Here is a 13,284-nt window from a genome sequence, read left to right as displayed (position 1 = left end):
AATTGTAAGTCTCCAGATATCATTGACTCAGATTTTGGACAAAAGCATTTTTTGGTAAATGGCATGTGTCTATTTTTACAAGTGTGGTCTTTTAAAGTAAACATGGATGATGACAACATTACAATCCAATGGGTTTTTTTTTTTGAGGGGGAGGACTCCTCTGTTTTAGCAATGACACGTTAAACCTCAATCCCATTTAATATTCTGCATAAGAAATGAATAATGAACAGAACACGACGGTCAGCAAATCTTACATTTTTCAATATATTGTGGCCCCATGCTCTACATCTTGATCAAATGCATGCTTACTCAGAAGTTAAGTTCATCTTACTTCAGTGCTCCCCTACAGAAATATGTTTTCTCCAGAAACATCCCCAAAATCCAGAATACTTTTTAGTACTGCTAGGCTATTACAAATTAAGAACATATATAATAACATAAAAGAAATCAAGCTGGTTCAGGCCAATGGACCATCCAGCCCAACATTCTATGACACACAGTGGCTAAAACCTAGGTTCCATCAGGAGGTGCACTAATGGAACCAGAACTCCAGAAGCCCTCCTACTGTTGCTCTCCAAGCACCAAGAATACAGATTATCACTGTTCCAGATGTAGTGTTCCAGCCATACCTTGTGGCTAATAGCCACACATAGACCTCTGCTCCATATGATTATCCAGTCCCCTCTTGGTTGTCTATGCTTGTAGCCACTGCCACTTCCGGCGAAGAGCTAAATAATATCATGCTTCCCAGGTCTTCCTCATCTTTTTGCTGTCTCGCCTTTGTCTGCCTTCTTTCCGTGAGTCTTACTTTCCTCATCTGCTGCTGGAAGAGGCAGAAGAGAGCAACGTGCCTGATATGCGTCGCGCTTCTGCCTGTCAATCAATTCAGGCAACCAATCCCCTTTCTCCAACACTTCAAAGGTCCCACAATGCCTGCTAATTTTTTTTTAATTCATACTTCTCCATTGAAATGCCTATGCAAAGAATCATAGATGCATAGTGCCTTTTGGATGCCACCCCTTATGGAATCACAAGTCCTTTGTCAAATTAGAAAATTAACATTGTTCCTGATTTTTTTTTTTGAGGGAGAGAAAACTTTCAAGAGGCACGCTTGGTTGAATACAATTTTATTTTATTTCTGGCATCACCTACACACATGTCCGCCTATTTGTTGCTCCAGGCACATCGCTATTTTAAAAAAGAAATTCCCATCCCCAGAAACAAGGTAGAGAGAGGTGGGTATGAGGGTGGGACAAAGCAGGCAACTTTAGTGCATTTGAGCAAGCATACCTTCCTTCTGATGGTTGCTTGCTGGTTGCTTTCCGGTAGCTAGTGCTTTTTAGGTTGGTCAATCCACTTTATGCGATTCCCAAAGAAGCACTTTAAAATGGAGGATGTAGCAAGCTGTCAGCTGGAAGTAGACAATGTCATGTGCAGGAGCTAGAATATTCCACTTGCAATTGACTGGCATGACACTACATTTAACAGGTGTGGAAATGCCTCATGAATTCCAGGAGTTAATTACTCTTCCAGTAAAACAGCATTTCTTTGTATCTGTTCTCTGCCTATTGCTCATTAAATTCATAGACTACCCCTGAGTTCTCTATCCCATGCAAAATGTTGAAAATCACTACCATGTCACCCTTCAATTGTCATTTCTCCAAACCACTTTAACCTTTCTTCATAGGGAAGGTGTTCCATCCCCTTAACTGTTTTAGTTCCCGTTTCTAAACCCTTTACAGTGCTATAATATCTTTTTTGGGGTACAGTGGCCAAAACAGGACAAAGTATTCCAAATGAGGCCACACCATATATACAGGGGCATTATGTTACTGGCTGATTTTTTTTAATTCCCTTCCTAATAATTTGCCTTTTTCATTATAGTCAGTGAATTACCTATCTCAACACCAAGATCTCTCTCCTGGTCCGTTACTGCCAGTTTGGACCACATCAACTTATATTTATAGCTAGGATTATTTGCTCTTTTACTTTGCACTTGCCCATGTTGAACCTCATTTGCCATGCTGATGTCCACTCGTCCAGCCTCAACATCATCAGCTCACATGTGGAGTCCCACAGAGAGCAGTTCTCATCTATTTTATTTAACATCTTCATGTGCCCTCTTGCTCAGCTGGTACAGAGGTTTGGGCTGGGTTGCCACCGATATGCAGATGACACCCAGCTCTTCCTTCTGATGGATGACCGCCCCGATTCCCCCCTAGAAACCTTAACCAGATGCCTGGAAGAAGTGACAAAATGGCTCAAGCAGAGTCATCTGAAGCTCAACCCTTCAAAGATAGAGGTCCTGTGGCTGAGTAAGAAGGGACCAAACAAGGAAGTGCGCCTACCCAACCTAGACGGAGTGCATCTAACAGTAGCCCACTCCACCAGAAACCTGGGGGTGATCCTCGATGCCTCCCTTTCCATGGAGGCACAGGTCACAAGAGTAGCGCAGCAGGCCTTCTACCACCTATGCCAAGCCAAGCCAAGCTACTAGCGCCCTACTTGGCACCAGAACACCTAACCACAGTGATCCATGCAATGGTCACCTCTAGACTGGACTTCTGCAACTCACACTATGCAGGCCTGCCCTTATCCTTGATCTGGAAAATGCAGTTGGTCCAGAACGCAGCAGCCTGGATTCTCACCAATACACCGTGGAGATCTCACATCTGGCCTGTACTTCAACAACTCAACTGGCTTCCAATTGAATTCTGGATCAGGCTTAAGGTTTTGGTTCTTTCCTTCAAGGCCATACACGGTCTGGGCACAGTGTACCTAAGAGACCGTTTCTCCGCCTATACCCCCAAAAGAGCATTATGCTCTGCCAATGCCAACTCGCTAGTGATCCCTGGCCCCAAAGAAGCACGCCAGTCTTCAACGAGGGCCAGAACTTTTTCTGTCCTGGCCCCCACTTGGTAAAAAAAATTTTTTTTAATTTTGCCCACGCGGCAGGCAGCCCATTAGACAGCCCGGGCTCAGGAGGCCCCCGTGCAGGCAATAACTTTGAATGCAGCAATAACTACTTTCTAACCACACCAGTACTCTACAAAATCAGCTGTGGCTATAACCACAGAAGTCTACCAGCATTTTACTCTTTATATTTTCATCAAGAAGCATTTAAGCACTCTAAAATGAACAAAATTGAACATGGGCAATGTTCTGCTCACACCACCCAGCAGGAGGGTTGGGGGTAGTGTCCCTAGGAAAATTTTTAAAAGAAAAATAAGGTGTTGTCTGCTTGCAAGAAGTTATTATCATAGAGTTCCTGGTGATTCATAAAACTACCCAGAAGTGCCAAATGGTAGCTATTGGAATTGCCAGAAACTCTATGGTATTCCTAGAGCTACAATTATTTACTTGTCTTTCTAATTTTTCTCCCACTGCCATTTCCAGCAGTAATGAACAACAGGACCAGGAAGCTTGGAAGCTCTACCCCATCACAGAGTACCACATGGCAATATGAGCAGGGACCATCACAACTGCTCAAAACTCATTACATGACAAATGCATAACACAAGTATTAAAAAACAAGAGCCCTGTTTGATCTGACCAAGTCCATCTAGTTTAACATTTTGTTTTCCACAGTGGCCAGCCAAAACCAAGCAACGGAGACTAAAGCTTGCCTTTGCACCCACTCACCAAGTGGTATTCAAATCTATACTATCCCCAAACATGGCAGTTCCATTTAGCTACCATGATTAACAGGCACCATTTGGCCTATCTTCCATGAATTTGATTAGTTCCTTTTAAAATCCATTTAAAACAGTAATTAGAATTTACTGATCTAGACTTTCAAGGGCAGAAATCATCTGTAAATACGTATTCCTTAATCTGTGCACAGGAAATGGTCTTCAAAGTTCAAAATAAAAGTTCTGCTCGGCTAATTTCCCAACTGCAGTTATACCCCCATTATAGCATTCCTTTCAAACAACACACACACTACCCTTTGAGAGCTAATGACATTCTGCAGCTGGGACAGCATGAATCTGAGGGTGGGTTTTCCCCTCTCTCTTTCTTTCAGTTCTGAGTTATTTACTTCTAAAAGAAAATTCTCCATGGCAACTAGCCAAAGGGGCTTGTCTTTTTAGAGTGTGAAATGTGAGCAGATACAAACTTGACACCATATTTCATCCCTTCGTCTTCCTTCATGTCTGCATTCCTGGCTGTAAATTATGGGGTGTCACCAACCATTCAAAAGTGACAAGGAGCAGTTGTAAAAAAAAAAGTTAGGAGGAGAACATGAAGAAAAATTAACTGTTTCCAAACATTCCAACAGACCCTAATTTTGTTCATACCTTCAGCAAAAGATATTTTGAACACTTAAACATGTGAAAGAAATTATTCTTTCTTTGCTATGTCTCCAGTGGAGGAGGAATGACGCCATACTCACAAAGGAATGGATTCGTTTAGAACAAATATTTATTTGTGCAATCCAAAACAAACCTATGAAGTAAAATGCAAGGGTGATTGATAGTTCAGACAGCTCTTTTTTAAAGGATTTAGCCAAATCATTAAAAAAGCAGCAATTGTTCTCAACTAGAACCTCCCTACTCCTTGACAATGTTCAATGTTGAGTTCCAAATAACAAGAATTGGCCATTTCCACTTCGCTCTTGGAGCTTCCATGAGCCACTAGGTGGACTCTACTGAAAACAAAATGGTGAACTAATGGCGAACAGACCTCAACTCTGACTTTGTGACGTGTGTATGTTCTTAATTTGAGAGGGTTTTCTCTCCCCTATAGTAGTTTTAGACTGCAACCATATGCACACTTGGGAATTTTTGTGTGTGCCAGTACACAGGTACCTTTTTCCAGACTTTTTCAGGAAAATTGTTAGAAATTGGTGCAACCATATATATGAATACTGGAACCTTTTTTTTTTCTTGTTTTAAACACAGACACAAAAAGGATGGCATTTGCTTCTGAATAAACATTAATACAGCCAGGCTGTCAGTGCTATATTTTGAGACTAAAGTAGGGTGTTAACTCTCAGATGAATACCTAAGAAACTGAGGCTTTGAAATAATGACCACAAAAATCACAAAAAGAATATTGTAGAGCTACAGAAAGAATATTGTAGAGCTACAGAGGTACAGAAAAGGACAACAATGGCTTGTATCCAGTCAACTTTTCACTCACTCACTTAATTCCTCTCCTCACTGTAGCCTGTGTTCCACGAGACTTTTGTCCATGCAGGTTGTATGATCCCCAGTGTAGCCTCTTTCATGGTCAAAGGAGACTCTCTTTTTTAGCAACAGAAAGGTTTGCTGGGTCCAACCCCAAATGATCAATGGCCCTATGTACTTTACGCTACAAGAAAAGGATAAAGTGTTTTGGACTTTGCAGTTTAGACAAAAGATTTCTGGAGCAGGGATCAAGAAACATGTTAAATGTATACATTGTGTATACACATTTCTCCTGAAATACTACAGCTTGGGGAATGTAATGAAGCTGATTGGTAGTAAATTGAGGTCAGGGAAAATAAATTATTTTTTTCAAACAGTGTACAATTAACTTGTCACACTCACGGCCACATAAACTTGTGATGACCTCCTTAAATGATAAATTGATAGACAGTAGGTCTGTCAGGCATGATTACTAAATGCAAATTCCATATTCAGGAAGTATACCTTTGAATAACAGGTGCTGAGGGAAAACATCTGCGCATATAGTGTCTTTTAGATTCAAATAAATTAATTTGGAATTGATGTTACTCTTTGTTTCTTTATTTACAGTGTCTAGAATAAATATATTTAATTAAAAAAACCAAATTATGCCTCCTTTCCACCCAATCACAGTCAACAAGGTGGCAAATGTAAAAAAACATTAAAACAATGAAAATACCATTAGAAATATACAGTTCAAGTAAAACAAAACAAAAAACACATAGAAGGAGGGCCAATAAACTTTATTGATAGCATGCCAGACCAAATAGTTTTCAGTCACTGGAGGAAAACACAGATGTAAACAGACAAATTTCCTTGAAGGAGTTCCAGAGCTTCAGTGCCACAACAGAGAAGGCCCTTTCTAAAAGTTACCTCAGAGTTAAAAGACAAACAGACAAGGATGCTTAGTCACACTGATTTAGAACATTAGAGGAAACGTTTCAAGGAAGACTTATCTGTCTTCAGCAATCCTGAATATTTCTCAGTGTAATTAATCTGTGTAATTAAATTTCTATTTTTAACTGTATGTTAGTTATTTAAATGTTTTAATGGTATTAATGTTCACGTCCTTGTGGACCCTGATGGGGTGGAAAGGTGGCATTAAAATGTTCTAAATAAATAAATCATTGGGATGTCAAGATATAACTGCTGGAATATGCAAGCTCTATAATGTGCATGATTCAAGCATATGAGGAATCAGAGGCATTGGAGGAGGCATCAAGGGAGATGAGTATTAGAATGGGAACTTCCTGATATTTTTCAAATAAGCTCCAACATCCTGATTGGCTTATTTGGAGACTTCCTGCTCTTGTGAGCATACTTCCTGCCTGCTTGCCTCCTGAACAGATAGAATGAATGAGGAACACAGACAAGACTCTTTTCTTCACTTTTGTGTTTCTCTTTACATTAAAATTATGTTATTCTTTTAAGTAGTTTGATGCTACACCCTCTTGCATATTTAAACTCTGCCAACAATAGCACACTTCTTTAATGTGGATTATGAACATTTGATTGATTAGCAGGGATCATAACCCACTACACTATGACAAGAGTCTACAATGTGATGCCCATATGTTCCATGGAGCTGTAGCCCACAAAGTGTTTTTAGAAAGGGGGTGGGGCCAAGTAGGACAAAGCATGGCTTCTGATTGGCCACTGCACATCTGACTGGCTGTGCAGATTAAAAATACATTGCCCCACCTGAATCCGCAATCATATTTTTGGTTTTATTCTCTCTCACATTTCTCTTTTCCGGTGTACATTTTAAAATGACTGTTGACGTCTCCAGCACTTGGGCTTTTTGCATGTGTATGGCTCTGCTTTCAAGGGTGGCCATTTTGTGGCTTGTTCTGCCTGCTGTTGTGGCTGTATTGTGATAGTCCAAAGGGAGGTCATCCTATCAATTTTTCATGGCAATCTATGTCTCTTCAGTTCTTATCTAGCACTATAACATACTTGGCTATACATTAAAATAGCACACATATTATTTGCATTTGGCAGGCGAAGACGTCCGGATGGAGGGGGGGGCCAAAGCGTCGCCGTAGTTTGGGCACATCCCAGTGGAAGGCGTGCTGTCCATGGGGAGGGTGAGGCAGTCAGAAAGGAGGGAGGAGGGGTGGGGCAGGGGAAGGGGGAGGGGTGGCTGGTGGCTCCCGAGGCAGCAGGCCATGATGCGGGAGATGCCAGCAGCACGGTTGGGTGGCTGGCAGGCAAAGTGGGCAGGAGCAAAGTGGGGGCTGGAGCAGGAAGAGGAGGACGAGGCAGCGGTGAGCATTGGCCTGGCGAAGGGCCAGCAGTTGGTGGAGGCGGAGTGTCTAGAGAGCTCCGCAGCTCCGCAGAGGGGCTGGCGTTTCACCCCGAGGTGGATGTGTGCAGTCACTGTGGCAGCATCCAGGCATCCAGGCCTCCAGGCAGCTCCATGCTTGGCGCTGTAGCAGCAGCATAGGCCCCATGTGCCCACCCAGTGTAAGGTGGTAAAGAGGTGGCTGAGGCGACAGGTTTGCAAAGCGCCGGGGGTACAATTGGGGGGGGAGGTGGGGATGTCCTTGGAGGGGCGAGGCAGTAGCATGGGGAATGGAGTCTCGGTGCGGGGACACAAGTCGGCCTCGCAGTCATGGGGTGGCGGGTGGCCACCAGAGCCATGGGCCAGCGAGTCTTCCCGTGCGAGCACATCCTCCCCACGGGCAGAGTCACTTAGTGGGGAGGCAGAGGCCAGGAGCTTCGGGGCCAGCAGGCGGCAAGCGTGGGCCAGAGGAAAGTCTGCAGTGACGTTGCTGGTGGCTGCTCCACTGGCATAGAGTAATAGGCCCAACGGTCCTAGTGGAGGGGCAGCCAGGTCAGGAGATTCTTCAGGCCTTCTGATTGACCCCTCACACGACTGGCTGGAGCTCTTGTCTGTCCGGGTGAGGGGCCAGTCGGAAAGCACTTTCGCACCTTCCGATTGGCCCACTTATCCAGGCAGGCTCCACCCCTTTCTCCTCTCAAATAGCCCTTACTCAGTTATGAAGACTGCTGATCTCAGCGGTTCCAGATGTTTGAGTTTGGGTCTATTGGACACCCCAAAAATTTGGTATTTCTGGAAAATCCCAGATCCCAAATTTTTTCAGGTCCAGTAGACATGAAAAGAAAAATATCATTAAAAAAAAGTCAGCCTGATCCTGGGGCTGGCTTGTCTTCTCCTGCAGCTTGGTTTAAATCACACTGCAGGAAAAGCCAGCCACAGGATCTGTATGCCAGGGGGAAATTCAGCCCACTGGGAAATTCCTGGTGGCTGTAATAGTGAATTTGCCCCTGTCCTTTCTAATCATTACATTTGATCAGATATATGAGGAAAACACTCTTTTTATTTAACATTCCCAATGTTCACAATTACAATTTTGTCTGAAAAGGGCAAAGTATATTTGGCCTTGGAACATGTGTATCAGACCCCTGGGAAATCATATGCATGGTCAAATGCAGTGATGGAAAAACATCTGTAATTTTTGTATGAATGAACATACTTGGATGGCTTGAGTACTTCTGATGAGGCATTTGACCAGTTTTCCCACCAAACAGCAGCGAGCTGTTGTCGTTGTTCCTTATTTGTTCTGCAATCACCTCTCTAGCATTGGCTGCTTTCCCTGTTCTCCAGCTGCAGGCAAACACAGTTGATGCCAGAAAGAACAAGGTAGGAAGAGAACTGAGACAGGGATTTCTTTGTTTCCTTTGGCAAAAATAAAAATAAAAAATACCCCCTAAACCAGTGAGGCATTTCTATGGGGTGAATGAGACATAGCAGCTGCTCTTTAAGCCCTGTTAAGCTCAGTTAACAGCAATATAGAGTTCGTGTTGAAGTACTGAATGAAGAGTAAGATAACTTTCAATTTGATAAACAATAGGTATCACTCATTGTTTTGATAAAAGGCAATTACCACGATATCTAATAAAACAGTAGTTGCTTTTTTTTGTGGATTATTAAAGCTGTATAATGGAGCTACCCACATATGGCTTTGTAGATAGATCAAAGGGTGGGGGGAGCCTTGAAAATGGCTTGATTACTGAAAATGTTTGTGGAATGTTGAGAACAATTCAGTGTCCATTAAAACAAAAAAGAGAGTGGAAAAATTTCCAGATGAAGCCTCAGAAAGAATCCAAATTCCCTACCACCTTCATGATTCTTCATCACTATATCTGATAATTAAGTGGCTGGTCCTTATGATAAGAAAGCCACCCACAAACCAGATGAAGATTTCTACTTATTAGGAGATTTCAATGTTTCAAGAACAGGCACAGTTTCATTAGGTCATATTCCCCCCCCCACACCACTTTAGTTAATTTTACAAGGCATATTCTTGGAAATTTTCAAATCATACTCTTAATCACATCACAGACAATTGAACATACATATAAAGTAAAATTCATCCTTCATACATAACAACCCCATAACAACCTATGAATGTGAAAGCTGGACCCTGAAGACGGAAGACAGGAGGAGAATAGATGCTTTTGAATTATGGTGTTGGAGACGAATGCTGCGAATACCATGGACAGCCAAAGTTACCAACAAGATAGTTTTAGAGAGGAGCAAACCAACTATGTCATTAGAAGGGAAGATATTACGGCTAAAGCTTGCTTACTTTGGACACATCACACAATCAAACTCGCTAGAAAAATCATTAATGCTCGGCATGGTCAGCGGCAAAAGGAAATTTGGTCGCCAAAGGATCCGCTGGCTCAACACGATCAAAGCCGAAACTGGGATGACCATGAACCAACTAAAAGAAGCAGTCAGAGACAGGGGCACATGGCAAAGACTTTCCTGTAGAATCGCTGAGAGACAGACACGACTGAACGGATGAAATCATCATCATCATACAGTAAAATAGGGAAGAAATCAGCCTGCTGCGAGAGTTCAGAGAAACGGGGTGGAGGGTGGGAGGTTTGAGAGGTTAGATGGTATTTTCAAATTATTTCCTTCCTTTCTTGCAATAGTAATAGTAATACATCAGAAGCAAAATACACATACACCCGATATACAAATGTGTCCTTATTTTATTTATTTATTGTATTTATATGCCACTCTCCCCTGAGGATAAGGGTGGTTTTTAAGCCCTGTTGATCTGAATGTCCCTCTGCAGGTAATCAATTAAAGCTTTAGGGTACACTCCACAATTTATTTCAATGAGGTTTGTGCAGGACAAGTTTCATGGTCAATTGTGCTGTTAGATGTTAACTTGTACGATGGTACTGTAATTTAACCAGTTACACATTTGCTGAGGATAGATCTATTGACAGTTATTAGCTATGATGGCTAAACAAAGCCTCAGTAAATATCAGTAGCTGCAAAGCAACAGTTACAAACAGCCAGTGGTTTCCAGCTTCCCAGAAGCCACTGGCTAAACACTGTTGAAAACAGGATGTTGAGACCTTTGATCTGACCTCCTGAGGGCTCATTTTAAATACTTATGTACACACATCCAAGCTAGTTGCTAAGTACTTAAACTCTTGAAGAGAGTTGTGGGGTGTATTTGGGATACAAAGTTATTCAGCCCAGATAGGGTTAAGTAACAACAAGGGAGGGTTCTGGAACTGAATTAACATTGGTAACACAAGATGTCCATGCATATGGGACATTCATGCGACTGTAGTTATTCTTGTGCTGCCTTCCCCACCAAGCCCTGACATGCTTGCTTCCATGCATACTTCTTGGGTTTCACTGGAAGCTAAAGTCTGGAGAGATCTGATGACAAACAGGCCTTGATCTTTAAACACAGTATGCGGAGGGGAGTGGTTTAAATACTCACATCTTTTTTTGACACAGTGAGATAATAAAAGATATATATCATTCACTGACTCTAGTTATGCACTACTTGACAATGAAAATCAAATAAATTACCATGTGAGTGTGTGTCTCTGCCTGTGTCTGTATATGTTTAAAATGTCATAAACAAAAGAGAAAGCACAGCACAAGATTCTATTTTTTCATATTAAAATCAGAGCCATGGTGTTTAGTTGCTTAATCGGTTTGAGTAATCTATTGGATTTTGATCAATCAATCAGCTGATCAGTGCAATATTTACCACACCCCTATGTGGCAGGATCCCTCATAGAAGAATCTTTCCCTCTCACTTGTGAAGGAGGAAATGCCTCTTCCACCAAAATGCTTTCCCAGCAACACCCCTCACAAAAACATTGTTTTTTTTCTTCAGAAGCTTCATTAGGACCATAAATCATTTATTTTAGACCAGTCTTCTCATAAAAAAAACACTCAAGATGATTCAGAGACAAAAAGGAAATACAATGTAAACCAAAAGGGAAGTATTCTATAGTTCCTTCTGCTTATAATTCAATAGGCATTGGAGAACACAGTCTTGATTTTTTTTAGCATACATTGATATGTCACCTGCTTACAAAGTAGCACCTATTGCTCCATTTGGCTGATGATTAAATAAATATGGTAGGTCTTGGTATTTTCACTTATGTTATTGTTTTTATGGTGAATTACATAATTATTAGGGTACCTTATTGTCTGTAAGTGGGGCGGGCGGTTGTAGGCTCCAAGAAGCCATGTGGTTAGTCACAGACTGCAATCACAGCTATGGCTCAACCTAAGCAACCTTACAGGATGGCTGTATGGCCCTATATGGCTATTTGTGCAGCTCTTGGAGCAAGCATAAGTTGCAATTATGATAAACAATTATGATGCAATGGAAAGTAGCCCCAAATGGATGGAGAACTAGTGCTATGTACATCAGCTGAGACACTTTGGGCCCTCGCTGTGAAGCCTGTCTTCTAATCAAGCCATCAAAGCATAGCCCACATTTGCATGAATTACATTATGCCAATTTGATCACATGAAAGGATGCTAAGTAAATCAAAGGAAATTTACCCCTTAACTTTTGGATCATCGCCCTGTTTTGTTGGTTGATGATGTTGAGGGTCTCTTCATATTTGCTCAGCCACAATATAGCCATACATAATTCACATTCACATTACAATCCGGCCTATGGCTATGGCTGACACAATAATATGGAGTGAGGCACAATGACATGGGTAGAAAATACCCTTATGTGCAATCTTGTACACCTGTAGTATTTTAACTAAATAAATAGAGATCTGAACAGCTAGCCTCTTGTGCTTCCGGGGGGGGGGGGCTCCTTCAGCTGGAAAAACTGGGAGAAAAGACACTCCGAAAATATCTAGAATCATAAACTGAAGGTACATGCAGTGCTTCCAAATCATTTTCAAAAGCGTGCTTCATGCAACATTTTTTATAACTTGGAAAACATTCTGGCAGCTGGATTAACAGCCGAGATAACACACATAAAGATAGGACACTCTTCTTACATTTTTTAGAAGTCTGGAATATTATAAAATTAGCATCAAATTTCCTTCACTGATTCCTTACACATTAAATCTTAAATGCTTCTAAGACAAGTGAAAAACAAAATAGCATGCCTTTCTTTGTGATTAGCTTTCCAAAACTGGTTTTAGTAAGGTATGCTGTCCATGTTTTCATGAAATTGGATCGCTTTCTCCTGTTTTTAATTTCTTTAAGTCTCAGAAGTCTACCTTCACAAACCCCAGCCCTATGTTATGTTTTTCTTCACAAGGGTAAAAAAGCTTTGGAAGATATGACCAGGTTTGAAAGAAGAACTCTATACTCTCTGACTGCCCCAAGAGTTAGTATAGCCATGATAGGATGAGTGGTAGAGTCAGCTTCATTGTATAGAGGCCCAAGCCTGATTCTAGATGGAATTACTGCTGTTTACCAGCATCTGTATCCACACATCTAGGGTTGCCAACTATTGCTTGGAAAATTTCTGGTGATTTTGTGATCTGGAGTAGCGATCCCCAACCTGTGGGCTGCGGACCACATGTGGTCCTTCGACTAATTGGAGGTGGGCCCCGAAGGACGCCTTCTCTCCCCCCCCCCGGCCCTTTACTTCATCCCCCCAGCCCTTTACAACACACTTCATTGTTGTGGCATGTCTGTATCTTATTTTGAAGGGATGTTTAAACATTACCATAGCAATCAGAGAGCGTTAGGGCAGTGGTTGAGAGTAGAGGAGTAAACTACCCCCCCACACCGGGCCTCAGTAAAAAGCGTTGAGTGGTCCCCGGCATTGAGTGGTCC

This window comes from Paroedura picta, chromosome 1, assembly GCF_049243985.1.
Source record: "Paroedura picta isolate Pp20150507F chromosome 1, Ppicta_v3.0, whole genome shotgun sequence".
NCBI lineage: Eukaryota > Metazoa > Chordata > Lepidosauria > Squamata > Gekkonidae > Paroedura > Paroedura picta.
Note: the sequence above shows the minus strand (reverse complement) of the source record.